Below are 26,593 nucleotides of genomic sequence, written 5' to 3'. Positions count from 1 at the left end.
TGCGATACGCCAAGCAGGCACACCCATCCCATTGAAATTTTGATGGTTCGCAATGTCTGAATTCCAGAATTAAGAACAAAATGTTTTATCATTATTTATTAATTTGATATTCAGGCTAAAGTCTAGCGTTTTGTGAAACTTTCATACAAACTGTGTGACTTTATTATCATTGTATTATACTTTTAAAAACTATTTGCTTTACTTCGCATCGACACAGATAGGTCTTATGGCGTTATGGCGACGATGGGATAAGAAAGGGCTAGGAGTGGGAAGAAAGCGGCCGGGCCTTATTTAAGGTACATTCCCAGCATTTGTCTGGTGTAAAAATGGGAAACCACGGATAACCATCTTCAGGGCTGTCGATAGTGGGGTTCGAACCCACTATCTCCCAAATTCAAGCTCACAACAGCGCACCCCAAACTGCACGGCCAAATCGTTCGGTGTATTATACTTAATACAGACAAAAACTCTTAAATTTGTTGTGATGTATTATAAAAATGTATTTAATTTCACAATCTCGTGTTATTTACGACGTGTATTTAAAAGAATGGTTTGTAATCAATTAAAAATACTTTATCAATTAAAAATACTTTAATAATTAGCCAGGTACTCAAATTTTTAAACCTATCATTTAGGGTTTTATTCGTGGGGGTACATTGGACTTTTAGCCACGAGTGAAGGGTACAATCTCACAATACGAGTAGTTTCAGAAACTCTGACCTAAGTTGTTACAGCCAGATAACTTCTAATCCGGTCAAGGTATCCAAATGCTCTTTTCATATTCTTAAATGGTATTAAAAAAAGCAAAGTCACCTCCGTACAGGCCATGAAGGTCCTTGGAGGATTGGAAGGTAAAGGCTTCCACCATTGTTAACCTCGGCACGTGATGGGGTAGAGTGGTTAGCTCTACGTCCGGCCACCTTTGCCCCCAGGAATTAACCTGGTACTCATTTTTGGTGTAGGCTGAGTGAACCCCAGGGCGATATGCACCTCCGGAAGTGTGAATGGTATTAAGGGGATCATAAATATGTACTACGCTTTCCCAAAGCAAAAGCAAAGTCATCTCCGTACAGGCCATGAAGGCCCTTGGAGGGGTGGAAGGTAAAGGCTTCCACCATTGTTAACCTCGGCACTTGATGGGGTAGAGTGGTTAGCTCTACGCCCGGCCGCCTTTGCCCCCAGAAATTAACCTGGTACTCTCTTGGTGTAGGCTGAGTGAACCTCATGGCCATGTGCACCTCCGGAAGTGGAAATTCGCTTCTTAAATTTTACGACTTCCTGACGGCGAACCGAACACGCCTTTACCGCCTCGGCCAGGCAGCCCCTGTATTACGCTTTCCCGAAAGTTGATTAATACCGAGTTATCGATACCAACTCCAGTTTTTTAATGGAAATGTACTCATTAATACAGCTGGCATAAAATACCAAATTGTTTCGAATTCCCGTCCGTCTCTGTGGTGTAGTGGTTAGTGTGATCAGTTACCACCCCCGGAGACCCGGGTTCGATTCCCGGCTCTGTCACGAAATTTGAAAAGTGGTACGAGGGCTGGAACGGGGTCCACTCAGCCTTGGGAGGTCAACTGAGTAGAGGGGGGGGGGGGTTCGATTCCCTCTTCAGCCATCCTCGAAGTGGTTTTCCGTGGTTTCTCACTTCTCCAGGCAAATGCCGAGATGGTACCTAACTTAAGGCCACGGCCGCTTCCTTCCCTCTTCCTTGTCTACCCCTTCCAAACTTCCCATCCCCACCACAAGGCCCCTGTTCAGCATAGCAGGTGAGGCCGTCTGGGTGAGGTACTGACCATTCTCCCCAGTTGTATCTCCCGACCCAGAGTCTGGAGCTCCAGGACTCTGCCCTTGAGGCGGTTGATGTGGGATCCCTCACTGAGTCCTAGGGAGAAACCGACCCTGGAGGTTAAACAGATTAAGATTAAGAAGTAGTAGAAGAAGAAGTTTCGAGTTCCCAAAGATGTATTTTTTAAATCGGACATTACCTTTTGAAATAGGGATGATGTTTTAACATATTATTTGAGGGTCTGATCACGAGTCGCATCACACAGCAGTCGATAACGCAAGACTAGGCAATGCATTCTGGACGTGTTGACAATTGATGTTCATTGTTACCGGGCAACACAGCGTCGTAAACATGTATCGTGAAAGCAATGCAATGTATCCCTGATTTCAAGGCTTTCGTAGAGCAAGCTAACTAAATTAGGGAAGGGGAGGGTGAAGTTAGCGAAAGAAATAGCTCATGCGTCACAAAATAACGTAATGAAAGCATTCCACCTGGATGATCGAAGTTCGAATTCCGGTGGATCCTAGAACGGAACCAAAAATCACGTGGTTTCCGAAGCGGTTCCAACCTTAAATCTCAGGACAAAACAAAAGCAAAATATCAGCAAGTGAGCCCATTATTATTATTATTATTATTATTATTATTATTATTATTATTATTATTATTATTATTATTATTATTATTATTATTATTATTATTACAGTATTATTATTATCATCGTCGTCGTCGTTATGCCCAATTAAGGAGCGCGTTTGACGTTGTTAGCTTAGTCTGACGGCTTCTTCTTCTTCTTCTTCTTCTCCTGCAAAAAAATCTCGTCATGAATTCTCTGTGGATTATTATTATTATTATTATTATTATTATTATTATTATTATTATTATTATTATTATTATTATTATTATTATTATTATTGGGGTGGTGGTAACTAACTGTGGTTTCTGTGGTGGTGTGTATAATCGTAGTTTCTAGGACGAAGACTGGGATGTGTCTTGAAATCATGTGCCTTGTTATCCGATCGTTAGATTAATGTGAGTGAGGAAACTTCCACGTAAATCAACACTCAGGTATCCTCTGCAACACTGGCCTGAACTACCTCGCATTTGGCTCTATCGGTGAGCATAATGGCTTCCCGTCAAATTGTCCCGAGTTTAATTTCCATTCTATTAAGATCTAAAAAATACTCTGAGTTGCAGGTACACCTTAAGTAGCATAAGTGAGACGGGAAAGCAGGTCCTAATCCCACTCTCGGAAATTCCGTATTCCGTAGCTACGTTGAAATACCGAATCAGGTGAGCTTTCTGCACTTAAGCAGCACTGGGCTCTTAGCTAAAGGAGGACCGAAAAGGAACTAGCCACTGAACTGCAAGTAGACCCCTGATCTAGCTGAGGGTTTGAATTTTAAAAAGTAAACTCGTGGCCTCATTACTCCTTAAGCTGGTGCAGCACAAGCACGTACTCAATGGAAGTGTGTTGCATGCAAGGTGAGTTGGGGTAAGAGCGAACCGTAAAAATTGATAGGTGCAATTTTGGATTTTAAATACATCTAAACTAAATGCAACACCAAAATAAGACGTTTTCTGCATGTTGACTGGTCAAGTTTGTGTGACTACTGCTTCTTGAATGTAATGTATGTTTTGGGAATGAATATTTCGTTAGAAAATGAAATATCACTACAATGTCGAGGGTATACACTTGCCCCGTAATATGGGGCAAGTGCATCTCTACCCTATAGTTTTCCATGAAAATTTATGACACATAATCGCGGGGCAAGTTCGTATTCTCTATTTATTAAGATATCAAATGCATATTTCAAAATTTATAAAGTTACTAGCAAGATACCCGTGCTTCGCTACGGTATTATACTGAAATTTATAATTGAATGCTTATTGTTTTAGATATATAATCCGCCGAAATTCGCGATCTGACTCGTTTTCTGCGAGAATCCACCAAAATTCCCGATCTGACTCGTTTTCTCTTATTTTACGGCACGTTTCCTCCCTTTTTCAATCTTCCTTTCCAGCAATCGAGTTCGTACTTCCCGGGCTAGGCTCAGGTATTCTTCCCGGTCAGTTGTGTATGTAAATCTTTGCCATCTTTTCCTATAATCACTTTTAATATGGATAAAATCCTTCAGGAGATCCGGCGTGGTGTTATATTGGATGCCTTGGCGGCACTGAACCGGCGGCCGGACTGCATTCTTAGTCATTACCCGTCCAGTAGCCGTTTCCAGCACGGTCCGCACATTTGATGACGGTCCGGAACATTATTATTATTATTATTATTATTATTATTATTATTATTATTATTATTATTATTATTATTATTATTATTATTATTATGTGTTGCTGGAATGGCTGATGACAGGGAAAACCGGAGTATTCGGAGAAAAACCTGTCCCGCCTCTGTTTTGTCCAGCACGAATGTCACATGGAGAGACCGGGATTTGAACCACGGAACCCAGCTGGGAGAGGCCGGCGCGCTGCTGCCTGAGCAACAGAGGATCCTTATAAGTACATTAATAACAGTAAAATCAATTAGTCTCACCTCCTTCTACACCCTACCGCCGTTAAGTCTATTTACCCCCCCCCCAAAAAAAAAATTAAAAGAAGACTTGTTTCTATATGTTTAAGGGAGATTCCAAACACCAATGTTCACGTCTATTACCTTCAGATTTGAGATATAAGTATCCCCATAACAATAATTTACTTTCTTCACTTCATTTCACACTACTCCCCTCCCCCCTCCCCCAAGTGAATTTTCCCGCAAAAAAGTACTTGTTTCTTTAATAGTAAAAGATCTTCTAAATACCAATTATCACGACTCTAACTTCTTCAGTTTTTGATTTATGTGTCCTCATGAAAGGAATTCAACTCCTTTACACTCCCGCCCTCCAAGATGGTTTCCCCCCAAAACGCGTTTTTCTTTGTTTTTAAAGGAGATCCAAATACGAATTTTCACGTCTGTAACAACTTTAGTTTTTATTAGATGTATGTATTCTCATACAATTAAGTCAATTAATTTTTCAATTCTTTCAACCCCCCCCCCAAACCCTTCATTGGATTTTCCGAGAATACTTGTTTCTTTACTTTTAAAGCAGATTCCAAATATCAAATTTCACGTCTGTAACATCTTCATTTTTGAGATATCAGTAGCCTAATTAAAAGAATTCAACACCATTTTCAGTCACTTTAACCCCCTCTCCTCCACCCAAGTGGTATTTCCGAAAACTAAAAATACACGTTTCTTTATGTTTAATAGAGATAAAAAATACCATTTTTCACTTCTGTAACATGTTAAGTTTTTTTAGATATACTGTAAAAATTCTCATTTTAAAATTTCACCCCTTTTGAGTTCCCCTTAAGTGGAGTTTCCAAAAACAAATCACCTCTGTTTCTTTACATTTACAGGAGATTCCAAACACCCACTTTTTACGTCTGTAACATTTTACGTTTCCAAGATAATCTGTAGATATAGTCTTTCAAAAAATTCACCCCAATTTGTCACTCCTGTTTAACCGCCATTAATTGGATTTTCCAAAAACTAAAAAAACGCGTTTCTTTATTTTTAAAGGAGATCCCATATACAAATTTTCAGTTCTGTAATATCCTTCGTTTCTGAGATATATGTATCCTCATTAAAGGCATTCAACCCATTTTTCACCCTTTTACACCCCTCCTATTAGGATTTACAGGAAACAAAAAAATACGTGTTCCTTTATTTTTAGAGGAGATTCTAACTACCAATTTTTACATCTGTAAATTTTAAAGTTTTAAGTTGTAGACACACTCATTTAAAAAAATTCATCCCCCTTTTCACCCCCCATTATTTGGATTTTCAAAAAACGAAAAAATACGTGTTTCTTTACTTTTAAAGTAGATCCAAAATACAAATGTTCAGGTCTGTAATATCTTCAGGTTCTGAAATATAAGTAGCCTCAATAAAGGCATTCAACCCATTATTCACCCTTTTCCACCCTTCCTATTGGGATTTTCCGAAAACAAAATAATATGTGTTTCTTTATTATTAAAGGAGATTCTAAATACCAATTTTTACATCTATAAACTTTAAAAGTTTTGAGATATAGATACACTCATTTTAAAAAATCACCCCCTTTTCACCCCCCCATTAATTGGATTTTCCACAAACAAAAAAATGTGTGTTTCTTTATTTTTAAAGAAGATCCCAAACACCAATTTTCAGGCCTGTAATATCTTCAGGTTCTGAAATATAAGTACTATAGACTCATGAAAGGCATTCGACCCATTTTTCAACCTTTTCCACCCTTCCTATTAGGAATTTCCAAAAACAAAATATACGTGTTTCTTTATTTTTAAAGGGGTTTCTAAATACCAATTTTCACATCTATAACCTTTAAAACTTTTGAGATATAGATACACTCATTTTAAAATATTACCCCCCTTTTCACCCCCCTTAATTGGATTTTCCACAAACAAAAAAAATCGTGTTTCTTTATTTTTAAAGGAGATCCCAAACACCAATTTTCAGGTCTGTAATATCTTCAGTTTCTGAGATATAAGTAGCCTCATTAAAGGCATTCAACCCCTTCTTCACCACTTTTCACTCCTCCTATTGCGATTTTCCGAAAACAAAAAAATATGTGTTTATTTTTAATGAAGATTCTAAATACCAATTTTTACATATGCAAACTTTAAAAGTTTGGAGATATAGATTCACTCATTTTAAAAATTCACCCCCTTTTCACCATCCCATTAACTGGATTTTCCAAAAAAAAAAATACGTGTTTCTTTATTTTTAAAGGAGATCAAAAGTACCAATTTTCAGGTCTGTAATATCTTCAGTTTCTGAGATATAAGTACCGGTATCCTGATTAAAGGCATTCAACCCACTTTTCCCCATTTTCACCCTTTTTCACCCTTCCTATTGGGATTTTCTGAAAACAAAAAAATACGTGTTTCCTTATTTTTAAAGAAGATTCTAAATACCAATTTTTACATCTGTAAACTTTTAAAGTTTTGAGATATAGATACACTAATTTTAAAATTTCACCCCCCTTTTCACCCCCTTAGCGACGGAATATCCAAAAATCCTCTCTTAGCGAGCACCTACATCTTAATATGAATGTATCCCCAAAATTTCATTTCTTTATGTCCAGTAGTTTTGGCTCGGCGATGATGAATCAGTCAGTCAGTCAGGACAAGTTATTTTATATATATAGATGTTTTCTAAAAGGAAATCTTCAATAGTATGTTAGGGTGTTTAGGAAGCAAAATCACTGCCGTTGAATAACATTACTAGATGTTGCAAATTAAAGACAAAACTGATGCTGACTTACATTCATTAGTATCTAATAAAGCAATTTAGTAACTTAGCAGTAACTAAAAGCATGTCGAATTCATGCTTAATAACAATGATTTGTAAACTTCAGTATCACCACATTGTCTCACCTAGCCACGTGTAGACCTACACAAGTTATGGCCATCATATACGAGGAGCACTGGTCACTCTTTTTTAAATACTGTAGTTCTCGAAAACATCATTGCGTATGTTGTTTCTGGAAATCCAATTACTGCTGATGTTTTCCATTGATACCCATACATTTCTCCCTCGAAAAATTATTAATGGAGGGCTCTTAGTCTGATTTTCATTACAAGAAAATAGGACTGTGATATTTTCCTTCCCTAACGAATTGCATATGCAGATTCTTTCGCTCCAACTACTGTAATGAAATGAAATGGCGTATGGCTTTTAGTGCCGGGAGTGTCCGAGGACATGTTCGGCTCGCCAGGTGCAGGTCTTTTGAATTGACGCCCTAGGCAACCTGCACGTCGTGATGAGGATGAAATGATGATGAAGACAACACATACACCCAGCCCCCTTGCCAGCGAAATTAACCAATGATGGTTAAAATTCCCGACCCTGTCGGGAATCGAATCCGGGACCCCTGTGGCCAAAGGCCAGCACGCTAACCATTTAGCCATGGAGCCAGACTCCAACTACTGTACTTTGGTTTTAGAGGGATCTTTGCAAAAACTAGTCTCATCGAGACTCATCTAATGTGTTCTTCAGAATGTTAAAGTACTCATATATAGTAAATGGATCACAACTCATCGTTTGAGAAATTTCGACACTTTGCAATTTTTCGAGTGAAAGATTATGCCGTTTTATTAACAGCGCCAGTCTCAATCAGTTCCAGGGTCTCTATCCTTAAACGGCGTTTTTATTTCATTTTGGGAAATGTATTCCGCTACCAGCGACATGACCTTTTTCCTAGATAGTCCACAGCCTATTTTTCCATCTATTTTAATCATTCAGCAAGTTCAGTTTCTATTTGCAAGGGCAAAGTTGTAGGACGACCAAAGTTTGTTGATTTCTTTCCCCGTCGTCCCTTAAACTGGTTAACCAACGTACGACGAGGTATGTTGAGTCGTTCACTTGCTTACTTAATGCCACAGCTACCACTCGTAAACTCTACAATATTGCTGAATTCAAGTCTTCTTTCGAATAACCTTCTCATCTGGTAGTTTTTCGCACATAAACACGTACCATTGTGTAAGCAAATGAATTAAGATCTGATTCGTATCTGAAACAGAGTAAAATAGTGAATATTACCGAAAACGTTAAGGCGAAAGTACACAGAAAGGACGGGGTATGTGCACACCCCAAAATAAACTTGCCCCATTGGGCATGAACGCACTTAACCTGTACAATTGCTCTGACGGTGGAACAGCAATCCCTCATGCTTTTCGTAATTTGTTACGTGATATTTACTTATTAAATTCCGGCTCCATGTCTAAATGGTCACTGGCCTTTGGTCACAGGGGTCCCGGCTTCGATTCCCGGCAGGGTCGGGAATTTTAACCTTAATTGGTTAATTTCGCTGGCACGGGGGTTGAGTGTATATGTCGCCTTCATCATGATTTCATCCTCATCACGACGCGCAGGTCGCCTACGGGAGTCAAATCAAAAGACCTGCATCTGGCGAGCCGAACTTGTCCTCGGACACTCCCGGCACTAAAAGCCATACGCCATTTCATTTCATTGCTTATTAAATATATTAATAAGAAGAGTATACTTTTAGTCTTTAAATTCACCACAAATGAAGTTTTCGTATGAAGGATGGTCGAGATATAACGTTGATTTGGAAATCATGGTTAACTTTGATGGTTAGTTAACAACATTACCCTACTTCCGGAACTGGTCTATACTGTACAATTGGTTGTCAGTCGACTACACTGGAGACATCTAGAGTTAAATGATTCCAAGAGATGACACAACAGGTTTAAAAAGGACAAAAATATTATGGACCAGTGATGTACTTGCCACGAAAATGCTCTTGCCCCGTCTCATCTTGCTTTTTTTAAAAACACAAACCAGCCCTATTACCAATCTAACCTCTGGCGATACCGGGAATCGAACATGAACCTCCAAGCATGACAGACGTTGCACTACGAAGGGGGGCCCAGGTTTGGATGAGGCCAATAGTATACCATGGTATCACCCCCTCCACCATTCAAACTCCACATGAATATTTGTATGGTACCTGAAGGTACAGTCCTTCAAAAACGGAATGAGTGAACAGTATTTTATCAGACTTAATTTTAATAATTGACAAGAAATTATTCATCTGCCATGTATCCACCTGCCTCAGCTAAACTAACACACTCGAATTGAGTGACTTGCTGCCGAGATCACCTAAATTCAGTCCGAGTGTTTGCTAGGAAAAGCAGTTTCTGGTAAGTCGCTCAATTCGAGTGTTTGGGTTAGCTGAGGCAGGTACAATTCGCTCATAATAATCGTGTTAGTTCCAAACATTCACGCCAGTACACACATCACATTCATGGAGATTGTCATAAGGACTCTACACAGATGCCCCTTATAAAAGAACAATTTCTGACACGAAACTTGTCTCCATGCATAAGGTCGTGAAGGTGAGATAAGAGAGTAGGTATTTTTAAAAGTCGAGTGGGCTGTGCTGAGGAATCGCTGGCTATTTCGATCACCCCCTTGCAGGCACTTGAGAACAAAGCCCATCTTCAGGGAGTGAACCATCTTTATTCAAGGTGCTGTGCACTTTACAACGAGCTTGGCAGTTCACAGGTTTCTTCTCAGCCGGTGTTGCCAAAGAAGCGTATCAACAAGTAGCATGGTGTCAGTTTCGTCCTCCGGGCGTGCTACCACAACCGCGACCACAGCTGAATAGGGGGTCAAAGACCGTCTGGAGGGGACACTCCGACTTGAGGCAGATCGGGTAGTAAGCTTAGGGGCGTGATAGCCGAGTGCACTACTTGGTTCTCACTAAATGTCACTCGGGTTTATTCTTCCTACTTTATGCTCTTACGAGATGTTGAACTTCAAATCAGTTGAATGACTAAATACCAAGATACACATCGTATTTCGAACTAGATTTTAACATGATGTGCAGCGGTGAAAATTCGACGTCGAATTATCTCAAGCGTGCAGGGACAGTTTACTGTTAAAATGTATTTAAATAATAATAATAATAATAATAATAATAATAATAATAATAATAATACAGTAATAATAATAATGGTTAGGTGCCCGTGGGGGTTTTGCCTGTTCCCCTATCGGGCGCGTCCCAGGTGGCGGATCGGGGGGCTCGCCGGACTTGTCCGGAGGGCTTGAGGGAAATAAAATACCTCTCGCGGACCAAAAACAGGCACAGCCAGAAAACATCTTGAGGCAACCTCTGAGGCTCAATACCTTAGTTGTAACTATGAGATTGACAAAGATCAATCTCCCCATTATCTTCAACTTACTAGCATGATGGCAACGTCAGTTAATGATACTACTACCCCAGGCCCTAGTATTCATACTAGGTTTTCTCGGTCATCGGATTCTGGGGGACCGAGAACATCATGCGGGAATGTATCGGAGCTTCCCAAATCTCTTCGCCCAAAGGAAAAACATTTTATTGGCACTTTAAACATCAACACGCTTCGCAAAATTGGAAAGTTGAAGCACTTAACAGACACATTAGACCAACTCAACATCCAAATTCTGGCACTCCAAGAAACTAGGTACAGTGACGAAAATCATTTTGAATCAGGAAACTATAGAATTTATAAAGGTAAACCAGCTACCCTCCTCCCTAACAAAATATTACAATTTGGCACTGGTTTTGCAGTGAGAAAAAATATCACAAATTCGGTATTATACTTTGCATCTCCTTCTGAAAGAATTTCGCTAATGACAATCAAATCAGGAAACAAAGCTTATACACTAATCAATGCACATGCACCTACAAACAATTACAATCAAAAAGACCCACAGAAGGTAGATGACTTCTGGGAATTACTAGAAGAAACTACAGCCAAAGTTCCAAAACATCATGTCAAAATTCTGCTGGGGGACTTCAATGCACAAATTGGCAAAGAGAAGAAATTTAGGACCACTGTAGGACTTTACCCTGCTCACAAAAGAACCAATAAAAATGGAGAACGTTTAATTGGCTTCTGCGAGAATTTCGATCTAAAATTGATGTCAACCCATTTCCTGGCACTTCCACAAAAGAAAATGACATGGAGATCCCCGAACATGCATTTAGGAGAATTTCAACTAGACCATGTTGCTATTTCCAAGAAAAACCAAAAAGAAATTATGAACGTTAAAGTCAAAAAGGGAATTATTGACTCCGACCACCACCTATCTCTTGTTAAAGTAAAGTTTCAACCCAACAGGAAGAAAACCAAAACAATCAGAAACCCAAGAATCGACCCTGAATTTCTGAGACAGAACTCAGACAATTTCCTTGCGAATATCTCCAACGATGCTCCTTCAAACTGGCTAGAACTCAAGGACACACTCTTGAAAGCTTCACAAAACATCAGCAATCCCCCAAGGAAACGCAAACACAGGTGGTGGAATGACACCTGTGACAAGGCCATAGAAGTCAGAATTAGGTCCTGGCTAAACTGGAGTTCCCATAAAACTGATCAAAATCGTGATGAATTCTTCAAAACACAGAAACAAACCTCAAAAATCATCAGATCTGAAAAACGAAAATATGATCAAAACAGACTGGTAGAAATAGAAGATGATTTCAAGAAAAACAATACACGGAACTTCTACAGAACATTCAGAGAAGAATTATCCAATTACCAGGCACCTAGTCTCTGTTTCAAACGTACAGATGGGACTTTAGAAACAAGTAATAAGGGAAATTGTGAACTCCTAGCAAACCATTTCATGGACCTTTTAAACTGTGAATCTCCAAAGGAACAATTCACCTATGAAAAACCAACACCTAATCCAGATTCAGAACCCCCCACATTACAAGAAGTCAAACAAATAATCAGAGATTTAAAAGACAACAAAGCACCAGGAGAAGATGGAATAATCGCTGAAATGTTGAAAATTGGTGGTGACAAACTGGCCCAGAGTATTCAAAAAATCTTACAGGACATTTGGTTTTCTGAAGAAATTCCGGAGGATTGGAAATGTGCATTGATTCACCCACTTCACAAGAAAGGAGACAAATCAGATATTAATAACTACAGAGGAATTTCTCTCCTCTCACTCGTATATAAAATCTTCTCTAAAGCTCTACTTAATAGATTAGAGAAACAAACAGACCACCTGATCGGAGATTATCAGGCTGGATTCCGAAAAGGGAGATCCTGCGCAGAACAAATCCTAAACCTAAAAACCATACTACAGATTCGCAAAACCAAACAAACAGTAATCACCTTTGTTGACTTCAAAAAAGCGTATGATTCCATAGATCGGCAGACCCTGTTCAACATACTAGAGGAATTTCAAGTCGACAGGAAAACGAGGGAATTGATTAAACAAACTCTGACCAACACAACATCAAAAGTTAAGTTCTTGGGAGAAATTTCTGAACCGTTCGAAATCAGAACTGGCGTCCGACAGGGAGATGGACTATCCCCACTACTATTCAATTTAGTTTTGGAAAAAGTGATTCGTGAATGGAGAAAAGAAACTAAAGGTATAAACATTGGCAGACTTCTTAAAGACAAAATTCACCTTGACTGCTTAGCTTTCGCAGATGACCTTGCGATCCTTTCGAACAACAGACAAGAAGCAATCCAATCCATAGAAAAATTGAATGAAATAGCCGCAAAAACCGGACTTCAAATTTCATTTGAAAAGACGCAGTTTATGGAAGGAACTAAATCAAGATTCGACAATCAACCATTAATCACCAATTGTGGAATAATTTCCCAAGTAGACAAATTCAAGTATCTAGGTGAAATTATTCAGCCAGCAGGGTTAAATCAGGAAGCTAACAAAGAAAGAACTGCTAAACTGCAAAGGGCTTACAAAATCACATGGAACAGATACAACAAAAGATGTATATCAAAAAATGCAAAATTACGACACTACAATACAGTCATCAAACCAGAGGCACTTTATGCATCTGAAACACTGATCATTGGCGGCAGGTCACAAATGAAAAGCATTGAGAAACAAGAGAGGAAAATTCTCAGAAAAATCCTAGGACCAAAGTTCGAAAACGGAACTTGGATGAAAAAGAAACCACACGAAATTTTTCAATTCACAGAAAAAATCACAGATACCATCAGAAAGAGACGACTAAAATTCTACGGACACCTACACAGAATGGATAACAACAGGCTGACAAAGAAAATTCTAAATCTAGCTCTAACCCTGAAAATCCGCAACAATTGGTTAGCAGAAATACATGAAGATCTACAAGAAATGGGTATCGAGGACGAAACCATTCAAGATAGAATGAAATTTAGAAGCTTAGTAAACAAACATAAATTTGCAGAGAAACCAACAAGAAAAAATACAGGCTGGACAGAAACACGCAGAAAGGAACACAGTGAAAAAATGAAGAGATATTGGGAAGAAAAGAAGAAGAAACATTGTGCAAAATAAGTTCAAACGCGCTCCACAGCTGGGCACAACGAATCAAAAAAAAAAAAAATGGTTAGGTGTCCCACTAACCAATGTGACGATTTTCGGAGACGCCAAGGTGCCGGAATTTGTCCTACAGGAGACCTTTTATTTGCTAGTAAATCTAACGACACGAGCTGGTGTATTTGAGCACCTTGTAATATCACCGGACTGAGCCAGGATCGAACGTGGGTTCAGAAGGCCAGCGCTCTACCATCTGAGCCACTCAGTATTTCACGTACATAAAGATGGACTCCGGTCTAGAAAGCCAAGAATAACGGCCGAAAGGATCCGTCGTGCTAACCACACGACACCTCGTAATCTGCAGGCCTTCGGGCTGAGCAACGGTCGCTTGGTAGGCCATGGTCCTTCGGGACTGTTGCGCCATGGGGTTGGTGGTTTGTTTAAAGATGCGCCGTTTCGATTAAAGAGAATAGATATGGGTAGACTATTCAGCTCATGGCTCCAATGATCAATCCCACAAACAATTATCAGGACATTCAACCAATTAACAACTGTCTATCGCCACAATTTTATAGTTTTCGTGTTATGATTTTCTTTGTTATCGCACTAGGAACACTTCTTTTTATATAAATTCATCAGAAGAGCTAGTCGGGCTCCATGGCTAAATGGTTAGCGTGCTGGTCTTTGGTCACAATGGTCCGGGTTCGATTCGCGGCAAAGGCCAGGAATTTTAACCATCATTGGTTAATTTCGCTGGTACGGGGGCTGGGTGTATGTGTCGTCTTCAATATCATTTCATCCTCATCACGACGCGCAGGTCGCCTACGGACGTCAAATCAAAAGACCTGCACCTGGCGAGCGGAACATGTCCTCGGACACTCCCGGCACTAAAAGCCATACGCCATTTCATTCTTCATTTCATCAGAATAGCTCACTGAAACATCTCCAATAATGCATTTGACCACAGGCCGCCCAATCGACAGGACGTAATCAGTGCTGCCAACTCAGCGGATTTTCCGCTACATTTGGCGGAATTTTAAATGGAACAGCGGATAAAACTTCCTTTTAACGGACAGCGGAATTTTTGACGGATTTTCAAACTTCTGTTAACGGTTTTCAGCGGTAACATTATCATATTTTATCGTAAAGAGAAACAGTAATATAGAACTCACTTTAAAATTTGCTATACTTGTTGAATGGAACTTAACCATCATTTTTTTCTGCTGCTGTAATCGTCACTGAAATCACAGTGAGCTGGGTGTGTTGTTTGATACCGTGTTCCTATGGCGAAAGGAAAGGTGCAGCAAAGTAATACAGGATGGCTGTCTCTAATCAAGTCGCAATAAATCGTGTCCTTTCCAGATGGCTTGAGTAAATATAAATTGCCTTAAATATCTCTTGGCTATGAAAACAATGAAACCTGTGACGAAAGTGAAAAACCTTTCGAAATAGTTCTGAAAATTTAAAATTTGCATTGCTGGTGAGCTGCAAAGTCGACGGAAAGTTCCTTTGGCTGCTCTGAAAGAGTCAGGATATTGGTCTAATGGTGTTGTTGAGAGCTTTCAGCCAATTTCATTAGGTAAAAAAAAAAGTCTACCACGATTGTTTATCATTCCAGCAGGATTGAAACGAGTCAACAAGTGATGCAGTGATCATGAATTGGCATCAGATATTTCGAAAAGGAATGGTACCGAGGCTTCATATGAAACAGGAGAGAAGAAGATTATGAAACCCTGTTCTAAAATTGGCGGGTGTCGACTTAATTTCCTATATGCTATTTTGATTTAATTCGAAATTTAGCGGAATTTAGCGGTTTTTAAACTAAAATTTAGCAGATATAATATTTCTCGGTTGGCAACACTGGACGTAACTGTTATTCTGATGGAAGCAAACAGCTAATATATTGCGAGACTGGAACTCTCGAAAGAGTTTAAATGCAAAAGTAAAACATGCTAAAAGTTTTGTTCTCTGTGTAGGTTACGAATAACTACAGGACTTTACTTCTAATTCTTGACCGATGACAGAGCGTTTTCCTTCTCCGCTGCCAGGCGCGCAATCAGACTCCTTCCCACTCCTAGCCCTTTCCTATCCCATCGTCGCCATAAGACCTATCTGTGTCGGTGCGACGTACAGCAACTTGTAAAAAAAAAAAAAAAAAAAAACTTCGATGGGGAGTGCTGAATCGAAGGTGGAAGCCCTGAATTATATATTTGCAATTATATTGTATCTGATTGCATCTTTGTGTACAAAAAAGTATTTCAAATACTAATTAGTTCGTCGGGTGCATGTTGAATTTATTCGGAACTTTTCTTGTGAAATGCCACCTTCTAGAACAGGAATTCACAATATTGTAAATACAATTGACAGTAGTGGCTCAGTGAACAATCTATCTCTCTCTCTCCTAATCTATTTATCTCCAGGGTTGGCTTTTCCCTCGGACTCAGCGAGGGATCCCACCTCTACCGCCTCAAGGGCAGTGTCCTGGAGCGTGAGACATTGGGTCGGGTATACAGCTGGAGAGGAGGACCAGTACCTCGCCCAGGCGGCCTCAGCTGCTGCGCTGAACAGGGGCCTTGGTGGGGGATGGGAAGATTGGAAGGGATAGACAAGGAAGAGGGAAGGAAGCAGCCGTGGCCTTAAGTTAGGTACCATCCCGGTCTTTGCCTGGAGGAGAAGTGGGAAACCACGGAAAACCACTTCGAGGATGGCTGAGGAGGGAATCGAACCCCTCTCTACTCAGTTGACCTCCCGAGGCTGAGTGAACCCCGTTCCAGTCCTCGTGCCACTTTTCAAATTTCTTGGCAGAGCCGGGAATCGAACCCGGGCCTTCGGGGATGACAGCTAATCACACCAACCACTACACCACAGAGGCGGACGCAAATCTTGAACACCGGGCGAGTTGGCCGTGCGCGTAGAGGCGCGCGGCTGTGAGCTTGCATCCGGGAGATAGTAGGTTCGAATCCCACTATCGGCAGCCCTGAAGATGGTTTTCCGTGGTTTCTCATTTTCAAACCAGGCAAATGCTGGGGCTGTACCTTAATTAAGGCGACGGCCGCTTCCTTCCAACTCCTAGGCCTTTCCTATCCCATCGTCGCCATAAGACCTATCTGTGTCGGTGCGACGTAAAGCCCCTAGCAAAAAAAAAAAAAAAAATCGTGAACAATCGCCGAATAAATGTCTCCCAAAATTAGCACAACAAATAGGGGTTTCGGATTTTTCTGCACACAAAGCAACAAAGCTACTAAAACTCAAACCGTACAGGAAGGACGACACTTCCATCATCTATTGTAAGGTAAGACTATTATGTACACAGTTTTTGAAACAGGGAGTCGGAGAGTGCGCGTCATTACTTATTTGAAGCCTGCATGGTGGCCATGATCGTTAAGGCACCAAGTCTATACGGTCTGACACCGTGGTTAGCCGGTTCGAGTCCTGTTGTTTGAAAAAATGTTCACCATCAGAATGCTGGCCAGTGGTGGTAAACAATTTCTAATCACTAGATTGCGTGCTGAAAGCACCTCTCCGCAGTGTTTATATGACACTGACGATGGTGAATCGTCCTTCGGATGGAGATGTTAAGCCCTGAGCAGACCCCTTAGTGCTATTCGACAGGAGTTGGCTATGTGCTGTTACCGGGATTCACCCTCTCCCTTCCTACTATCACATATCACGTTATTAATTTCATTAGTTTAACGTCAGGAAGGGCATCCGGTCGTACACTACTCCCTACGAAGATTCATCTCACTTCATACCCGACTGCGTAAAGAAACGTGACAAGGGTTGGATATACATAGTAATTGCATAATCGCTAAATCAAGCTCCAGATTCCCTCTGGATAAATTCTGAAGTTCTCGTTACATTACTACAGATTCATTGATCTTCTTCTTCCTCTTTTCCCCACACCTGTGGGGTCGCGGGTGCGAACTGCAGCGTACATGTGGATTTGGCCCTGACGGCCGGATGCCCTTCCTGACGCCAACCCTATATGGAGGGATGTAATCACTATTGCGTGTTTCTGTGGTGGTTGGTAGTGTAGTGTGTTGTCTGAATATGACGAGGACACCCAGTCCCCGAGCCAGAAGAATTAATCAGAAGCGATTAAAATCCCCGACCCAATCGGGAATCGAACCCGGGACCCCTGTGACCAAAGGCCAGCACGCTAACCATTTAGCTATGGAGCCGGACTACTACAGATTTATTGATCTTGCATACAATACAGAACATCATACAACCAAAAACGAACACAGCCAGTCTTTCACAAATTGTTGCCAGTGACTTAATACTGCATAAGTGTCAGACAAAGAAAGTAAAATTTGAGATGATAATAATAATAATAATAATAATAATAATAATAATAATAATAATAATGGCGTATGGCCTCTGGAGAGGCCTAGTGCAGGTCTATTTCTACTAGACGGTGTATAGGCGACCTGCATGTCTGCGGCGAAGGTGATTTCTAATGATGAAAACGACACACACCCAGTCCCCGACCAGACAAATTAACCAATCAAGGTTAAAATCCCCGAACCGACCGGGAATCAAAACCGGAAGCCGCTAGACTAGGGGTGCTCACCTGGGTGTCCGTTGAGGCTAGCCCAGTGCGGCCGGGCTGGCCGGACGTAAATGCGGGCAGCTTACGTAGCAAGCATACGTCACAGTGAAGCGAGAGAGCGAACACACTTTGCAGGGAAGCGAGGGAGCATTAACGTTCGATTGTGATTACGAAGCTCTCTCCCACTAAACTGCGAAGTGTTGATTGGGGTACATTATCTTTATCTATATATATAAAATAAGAGTTTTGTCTGTACATTGCTCAGAATTTGAAAATAATGGTATTTCTGTATCGGTCATGTCCACTGTAACAAGGAAATGCATTTTTTACTTTTCCGTAATTTCTGTCTGTCTGTCTGTCTGTCTGTCTGTCTGTCTGTCTGTCTGTCTGTCTGTCTGTCTGTCTGTCTGTCTGTACACGCATCACGAGAAAACGGCTGAAGAGAATTTAATGAAAATCGGTATGTAAAGTCGGGGGATGAGCCGCTACAATCTAGGCTATAAATCATTTCATTAGCGCTGGGTGAAATGGTAGTTTAGGGGAAGGCCTAAAATTTAATTCTCAGACATTTATATTATTAGTGGTCCTATCGATAAATAATACATAACTAAAGTTATATAGAATTAAATTTCCGTTAATTTATATCTTATACATTTTTACCGTACCGGCCATGATAACACAGATATTCATGAATTTGTATTTTTGTTGCTACGTCCATATCAACGCCGAGCCACGAGAAAATGCATTAACAGGATTTAATGGAAATCGGTATAGGCCTACAGAGTCAAGGAATAAGAAACTACAATCTAGGCTATAAACAATTTTATTCACCCTGGATGAAATTGTAATTCAGGGGAATTTAATTTTTAAATACCTATGTTACTACATAACAAAATTTACAGAGAATGCAATTTCCGATCATTTGTGTTTTATTCAATTTTTCCGTACCGACTATGATAAGAGTGGTATTTCAGAGTTGGAAGAAAACTAATTATGCAGGCATACATTATCGAAAGCGCATAACACTGAGCAACAATAACATTATATTGACCATTGTTTGATGTGATATTCTTTGTCTTTTATACTTTCACTCAACTCCGATAGTTGGGATTACTGCTGTGTACCAAGTATAACAGCCTGATTGAATATTGGCGAGAAATGGCTGTGGAGTTAGAAAACTTTCTTCTTTAGCATGCCATCCCGCTGGTTCATACACTTTCTGATACTGCTGGTACGTAACATACTGGTTCATCATAGTATTCCAGCTATTCGATCCCTACTCTGACGAGCTGTTTTGAATGAGCAGTGTGCCCACTTAAGCCAGAGGCTCACTTAGTAGTAGTAGTAGTAGTATCACCTGGTCTAGAATTACAATTTAGGTCTATTACAAATTATAGCTCCACAATTCACTAAACAACCTAAAATTCAACCCGGAAAAGAGCCGTTTCTTAAGAAAAGCTTCTTCATCTTCACTTTTATTAAATTCTACATTCATGTTATTCCAAATTAGCAGTGAGGAGGGGGTTTCTTCTCTGGCTTGGAGGAAAAATTTGCCTCCAAGTCAGATAGATTTTTTCCGCCGCCAGTGTATTGAATTGGGATTTTCTGACTCATCGGGTACTCCTAGGAAACAGATTAGTAAAAAGACATAGTTTTTGCCCTGGTACTCTCCACTATTCGACTCCCCCGCCGAAAAAAGACGAAAGGTGCTCACGGATCACGGCTGTCTGCTGCTTGGTCGTTCCAGCTCTGGAACTTTGGACTAGCAGATCGGCAGCTTTCGTTAAAAGTGAGAAAATGTGTGGTTTTTCATTTGATCGACTATTTCATATGGAAGCATTGCTTTTAAACGCGCCATTCCTACTGACGTCATTGTAGTGAGCTATGTTCATTTCAGTTGGGTAAACCACTAAGACAGTCTTTCTGAGGATGTAAAAAGGCAGGTGGAGAGTGAGTGTCTGACATTATAATAAAAACTCCTCATCCTGATTGTGACTGATGATAGGTAAGCGGGCCTACCTTTACAATGCAAATGCCCTAACCCAGTTTTCATATGAGAAAAGACGTTTGGCGAATTCCCCGTCGCGTTTCTAGGGTAACGTGAAGAGCAATGCAATTTAATACAATCTTGCTCACAACGTGTACACTACCTAACCTAGAATTCTGTATACAAGGTAAAATTCCGTAGCAAAGCACGGGTACATCAGCTAGTTTAAAATATAACTATAATTGCAAGAACAAAATATCTGACCTTTTCAAGATATTCCGGTTTGATTTATACTGCGCTCGATATAAACAGTCAGTTTTATTTTCTTATATTTATTCATTCAAAGAAAACTGACACGTGCGCAGCTGTGAGCTTGCATCCGGGAGATAGTGGGTTCGAACCCCACTGTCGGCAGCTCTGAAGATGGTTAATTAAGGCCACGGGCACTTCCTTCCCACTCCTAGCCCTTTCCTGTTCCATCGTCGCCATAAGACCTATATGTGTCGGTGCGACGTAAAGCAAAAAAAAAAAATCCACCAACTGACACGTTATAATTTTTATGTTACAATCTTCAAAGGTACAGGTTTTAAGCGTACAAGCTACGATTTACACTTCTTTGGACGGGAATGACAGTATTTCCATTTTAAAAATAAAATTCCTGTTATTCATTAACCAAAACTAATATAATTACATAAAGCAACAATGATTTTGCGCAGTGTTGTAGTGTTGTGTGACTTTCCCTGTTCACAGAATTTCTGAAAATAGTATTTAAAATTTAACAGGCGTCTGGTGATAGATAATAGCTGGCCTCTAAATGGCGAGAGGGAATTTCATCACGGAGGAGGACATAGATATTTACTATCCAAGATTAAACTACAACAACAATGTAAATGTACCTATCAGATAGCAATCAGATAGTCTAATTAAAACCCAAGCAACCACAGGTCACAGCTTATCCACGTTAACTCCGTATTATATTAGAACTGCTTCTAAAGCACCTCTTAAAATGTAATAGTGAAAATTGTAATTCATTACGTACATTATAAGAATTGTTGAGGTTGTAGGCCCAACTCTTTATTCTATCCGGTCAAAAGACATAAACTGCAATGAACATACTTATTTCTTACAACGTAAATTGAAAATGACGTGGATTTCCGCCTTCTTTCTTTAATTTATTTTCTGTCTCCATTTCAAACTCGGGTATCGCGGCAGTGATCAAGGGTGACTGGGAGAACTTCGCCCAATCTTAACGCCCTGTGACGTAGCCACAACGTCACTGTGGTTGAATAGCATACGCTGCGCTCATCGCCTGCCAGTCCGCCCACTTACAGTGCTGGGCGCCCGCGGGATGGAATGCTCAGCGTGAGCACCTCTGCTCTAGACTAAAGGCCAGAACGCTAATAACCATTTAGCCATGGAGACGAACAAATTTGTTATTAGTTTTCGTCAAGTTATACTTTCACAACCATAAAAGCCTCTTTCCCCTGTTCACCCGAGAACGGTTGTCTAGCGTTGCTAGTTGAGGCAATCGCCTTCTTTCCTCGATGTTGTGGAATCGAATTCCAGTCAGGTCGATTGGAATTTAAGAGAGCCTAAACGAAGAGATCCATGCCATTAGATTTAATGTTAAATAACCCCCTTTGCTGGGTGAAATTCCGACTCCGTTTAGAATATTACATAGTAATAGAAGTTCAGGGACGTTCAACATATAATACCATTTACTCCTTCGTCGTTCGAACAGCCCTTAAAGGGCATTAAAATAGCTGAAAATGAAAGTGATTCAAGACTCAAACCCGAACTGACCCAATTGCTACAATTACGTCTTATACCACTTGCTTCATCAAGAGATCCACCCATAACGAAACACTTGAAAGCAGAATGTAAACAAGAACAATGCTAAATTGAGAAGAAAAAGAAAAAGAAAAGGGAGACAAAATAGACAGATTCAACTCATATTCACCCTGTAAATAAATGTGCCCTTTTTTCACCATGATGCTCTTCCGGCATATTTTATGTCTGCCACGCTTGTCTGCTGAATATGAGACCACGATATTTAGCCCCTAAAACCCACCAATCATATTTTCACGCCAGAATATAATTAATGTTTTAAAAAACTGATATTGAGTTTCGCGAGAAGTGTTGCGGCATTGCCATAGACATGGACCTCCGGCGTTCCGAAGTACAATACATCGTTCCTTCGAGAAGCAAGGAATCGCACCGGCCAGCAAATGGCTGCCACTCGTTTGTACTCAGAACTGAATACTAATGAGAGACTGTTGAGAGATCTGATTCAGCAACTCTCGTCAAGATACTACTGTCCGCAACATAAGTTTTGAAGAAGATGTAATTACATACAAGCTATAGAATGTTTGGTTGGCGGGAATAATAATAATAATAATAATAATAATAATAATCATCATCATCATCTGTTTACCCTCCAGGTTCGGCTTCTCCCTCGGACTCAGCGAGGGATCCTACCTCTACCGCCTCAAGTGCAGTGTCCTGGAGCTTCAGACACTTGGTCGGGGATACAACTGGGGAGAATGACCAGTACCTCGCCCAGGCGGCCTCACCTGCTATGCTGAACAGGGGCCTTGTGGAGGGATGGGAAGATTGGAAGGCGTAGGCAAGGAAGAGGGAAGGAAGCGGCCGTGGCCTTAAGTTAGGTACCATCCCGGCATTCGCCTGGAGGAGAAGTGGGAAACCACGGAAAACCACTTCCAGGATGGCTGAGGTGGGAATCGAACCCACCTCTACTCAGTTGACCTCCCGAGGCTGAGTGGACCCCGTTCCAGCCCTCGTACCACTTTTCAAATTTCGTGGCAGAGCCGGGAATCGAACCCGGACCTCCGGGGGTGGCAGCTAATCACACTAACCATTACACCACAGAGACGGAGTGGAGGGAATAAACTGGAATAAATACCTCGAGAAGGCAGTGTGTGCTGGGATACCGAACAGAAAAGTGAATCAATATACTCGTACCTTATCTTGCAGATCGATAGAGTACTAATATTCAACCAATATTTTCATTATGTTGGTCGAAATGAGGAAGTGAATAATAGGTCCCCAGATGAGTAAACCTGTGATGTATTTGATCAAAAGACATTGTTGTGCCTTCTTAATCAAATCTTGATAATTCTCCTTCAATAGATATTCAGTTTCGCAACTAACTAAAAAAACCTCGTGTCCTCATCCCGATGTGGTGCAGCTCTTTTCAAGCACACCTCCAATGTATGCTACAGGTACCATTTCAACCATATGTCAGCCCTCTTGCCAGTTTTAAATTTGTGACAGTACCGGGAATCGAACCCATGCCCCCGAGGACGGCAGCTAATAACACTAGCAGTTACACTATGGAGGCGGGCCGCAACTAAATCTACTCATATCAAATCTTAGCATTGTTACCTTATAACCTTTTACGGGAAAGATGCGGCCTCATTTTACGTAATATCAACTTCGCCGACTACTAGAAATGAGAGATGTCTTTCTCCAGCAACCATCTGGTACGAAAACATATCTATCTATCTCCTATTAACGACGCGGAAAATATACAGACATTTGCGAATATTCGAACTCACGCGCAGCCTGCTTGAAAACTGATATCTCCCGCCTCTAAATCATAATCCAGAGACATGAATTTCAAACTGGAAGATAATCTCAACTCTTTGACTCAATGACACCCGTTAAGTTTATATAAAAAAATACTCACCGCTTGATGAACAAAGTGTCTATTTGCAGACTGGCCTTGTGCCTCTTTCAGGCCATATCAATGGATCTGATTTCTGAAAGAAAATATTTAAAAAATTAGAACTATGCACTACGTCAATTTCCAGTGTAAGGGGTGCAATTTGCTAGTAATTTACGTAGAAGATTATTATTAACAAATACACTGTCATTGAAGAAATTCCGGTGGCAATGCCAGGAAGTACAATTTAAACATAAATGACATAACAACAAGATAAAAAATACAACAAATAATTCCATAAAAATCAAATATTACAAGAAATTGTACCAACAGAAGAAATTGCACGATAAGAAAGGAATAATTAAAAGGAAATAAGTTAAAACAAGAAGCAAAAACTGACCAATAAAAATGATATACGAGTAGTGTAACATAATAATTATAGCAACAGCAAAGAAATGAATACGAAATTTTTGGAAAATAACTTAAAATATTCCCTTCAATGTAGCCGATTATAATGACAACACAGTCACTTAGCAATTAACCCAAAATGTACAAAATATTCCATTACAAGTAGTATACATCAATAATAAGTACAAAGAAATCACATACAAATTCACACACAACTTACTTCTCATGACTTAGCACTACGATTTACAGTAGACTGAGTGGTACAATTACTTAATAATCCAGCTACATAGCTAAATGGTTAGCGTGTTGGATTTTGGTCTAAGGGGCTCCGGGTTCGATTCCCAGCCGGGTCAGGGATTTTGATATTAATTTGTGAATTCATCCGGTTCGGAGACTGGGTGTGTGTGCCATCTCCAACATTAGAATTCATCATCGGTAGGATCTCATCCTTGCACACACACTGGTCGCATTTAGACGTCAATTCGAGAGACCTACACCAGGCTTCTCCGGAGGACATAAGCCATTAGTATTGCTTAACATTGTAAATACAACACCATCACATACAAATCCACATAACTTAAATATTTCCAATGCGATTTTTAGTCATAATATGCAACGGAATATAAGCAATTTGAGCTAATTTAGTAAAAAACTAGCTCATGCACCCGTGCTTCGCTACGGAACTCTACACTGTATACAGAATTCTAGGTAGGTAGTATGCACGTTGTGGGTAAGATTATACAGTGGAACGTCGATATCTCGAATCACATCGGGAGCTATCGAGTAATCGAAATTTCGAGATATGGAGAACCGTTTCTGAGCATGTATAGCACATAATTCAATCATATGTATTTACGGTATCTACGGGCTTATACTCAATACATTATTTTTAACAGTAGGCCTACTTAAATTATATAAATAAACTCTGTTTTACGACATCACTGTTTGTATAACCCTTATTATAGTAACTTTTTATAGAAGACAGAATGCAGTACATACAACAGTGAAACAAGAAATATACCTCGCTAAACACCTTTCGAAAAAATCGGTTAGTCTCTTCTGTTCGTTACTGTTAACATTTCCTCCTTTCACGTTGAAACTTCTCATCAATGCCACGCAGCTGAGATTCGTAAATGGAGTTTGTCATCCGCGACTTCGAGGGTTGCTTTCGTACGTGGCCGGTAATTAATTCACACCCGAAAAACAGCGAGGCTTCGCCGATTTTCCAATCATTAGAAGTTTTACATTTTCGGTTCCCGTCATATTAGCTTCCAGCATCACAGTAAACATTTTCTCACAAACGTATGCCGTCATCATCATTATCTAAAGGCTTTGCCTTGTCGCTGCAACCATTGATCTCTTCTCTCTGCGATCATTTTCATCTCTCCATAACCTTGGCATCCCATCATCTCAACTATCTCTTCAATGATCTTCTTCCGTGGTTTCCCTCTGCCTTTCTTTCCCATCACATATGCCGTATTGCATAGTTAATATTGCAAAAAAATTCGAGTTACAGAATATTTTCTGCTTCAAGTGAGGAAATGTTGACTTCGAGAAATTCGTGTAACCGACTTTCGAGTAATAGAGAAAGAAATACGCGTGAAGAATCGGACAAATGGCCGGGAAATTTAAGTTACTTCGAGATACTGAAAATTCGAGGAATGGAGGTTCGAGATATCGAAGTTCGACTGTATTATATTACATAGCTCTTACCGTTACCTCAGAAACGCAATGGCGAAGTCACCAAACGTCTTTTCTCATGTGAAGACTGGGTTAGGGAATTTTCAGTGTAATGTCTAGCCTAACATCAGTCACAATCAAGTTGTGGAGTTTTCATTATAATGGCAGACACTCACTCTCCACCTGCCTTTTTACATCCTCAGAAAGACTGTCTTGGTGGTTTTCCCAACTAAAATCAACATAGGTCATTACAATGACGTCAGTAGGAATGTCGCGCTTATAAAGAATGCTATTATATGAAATACTCGATGAAATGAAAACCACACATTCCCTCGCTTTTAACGAACAGTACTACGCTACTACAGTCCAAAGTTCTAGAGCTGGAATAACCATGCCGCTGACAGCCGTGAGCCGTGAACTACTACTAAAATGTTTGCCATTATTCCGTGTAGTGTGCACACTGTTCATTCGAATCAGCGGGTCGGAGTAGGGGTCGAATTGCCGGAATGCACCTGTGTGTTACGTACCAGCAGTATCAGAAAAGGTATGAACCAGAGGAATTGTGTGCTAAAGAAGAAAGCAATCTAACTCCCCGGCTATTTCCCGCCAATATTCAGCCAGGCTGTTATATTCGATAT

General features: G+C 40.3%; 1 protein-coding gene across 3 annotated transcripts in view; it reads right to left on the bottom strand.

Annotated features, from left to right (window-relative positions):
* LOC136858075 (pleckstrin homology-like domain family B member 1) overlaps positions 1-26,593 on the bottom strand; it is an 871,560-nt gene that overhangs the window by 461,067 nt on the left and 383,900 nt on the right. For all 3 annotated transcript variants that reach the window (XM_067137338.2, XM_067137337.2, XM_067137339.2), the window contains one exon: positions 23,892-23,964. The gene's annotated coding sequence lies outside the window, so the exon portion shown is untranslated. The remainder of the gene's footprint in view (positions 1-23,891; positions 23,965-26,593) is intronic.

This window comes from Anabrus simplex, chromosome 1, assembly GCF_040414725.1.
Source record: "Anabrus simplex isolate iqAnaSimp1 chromosome 1, ASM4041472v1, whole genome shotgun sequence".
In the NCBI taxonomy this organism is placed as follows: domain Eukaryota; kingdom Metazoa; phylum Arthropoda; class Insecta; order Orthoptera; family Tettigoniidae; genus Anabrus; species Anabrus simplex.
Note: the sequence above shows the minus strand (reverse complement) of the source record. Positions and strands in the feature narration are given on the sequence as shown.